The 256-nt window shown below is 37.1% G+C and overlaps 1 protein-coding gene across 1 annotated transcript in view; it reads left to right on the top strand.

Annotated features, from left to right (window-relative positions):
- Nucleotides 1-256, top strand: part of LOC119586846 — a gene marked incomplete at its 5' end in the record, with an annotated part of 53,513 nt that overhangs the window by 10,926 nt on the left and 42,331 nt on the right.

The following is a 256-nucleotide window of genomic DNA, read 5'->3' as shown; positions in this document are numbered from 1 at the left end:
ATGAAATAAAACACAATCAATCAAATAAAAATTCCAAATATTTCAAATCCCACCGTACCTTTTGTACCAAGCCAGTACCTCCAACTTGGAAACCGGAATGAGTGACAGACTGGGAATTTTGCAACATGGAATTCCCACCCCTTCTGCTAAATACTGACTGACACGTGTGCTATTGAACTAATAAAGTTACAGAGTCGCGGCCAGGAAATACTGAAAGAGTGAAATGGACTCTTGATTTGAATAATAAAAAAAAAAC

The sequence above is a fragment of the Penaeus monodon genome, chromosome 22 (assembly GCF_015228065.2).
Source record: "Penaeus monodon isolate SGIC_2016 chromosome 22, NSTDA_Pmon_1, whole genome shotgun sequence".
Lineage (NCBI taxonomy): Eukaryota > Metazoa > Arthropoda > Malacostraca > Decapoda > Penaeidae > Penaeus > Penaeus monodon.
The sequence above is the reverse complement of the archived record's forward strand: the minus strand, read 5'-3'. Positions and strand labels throughout refer to the sequence as shown.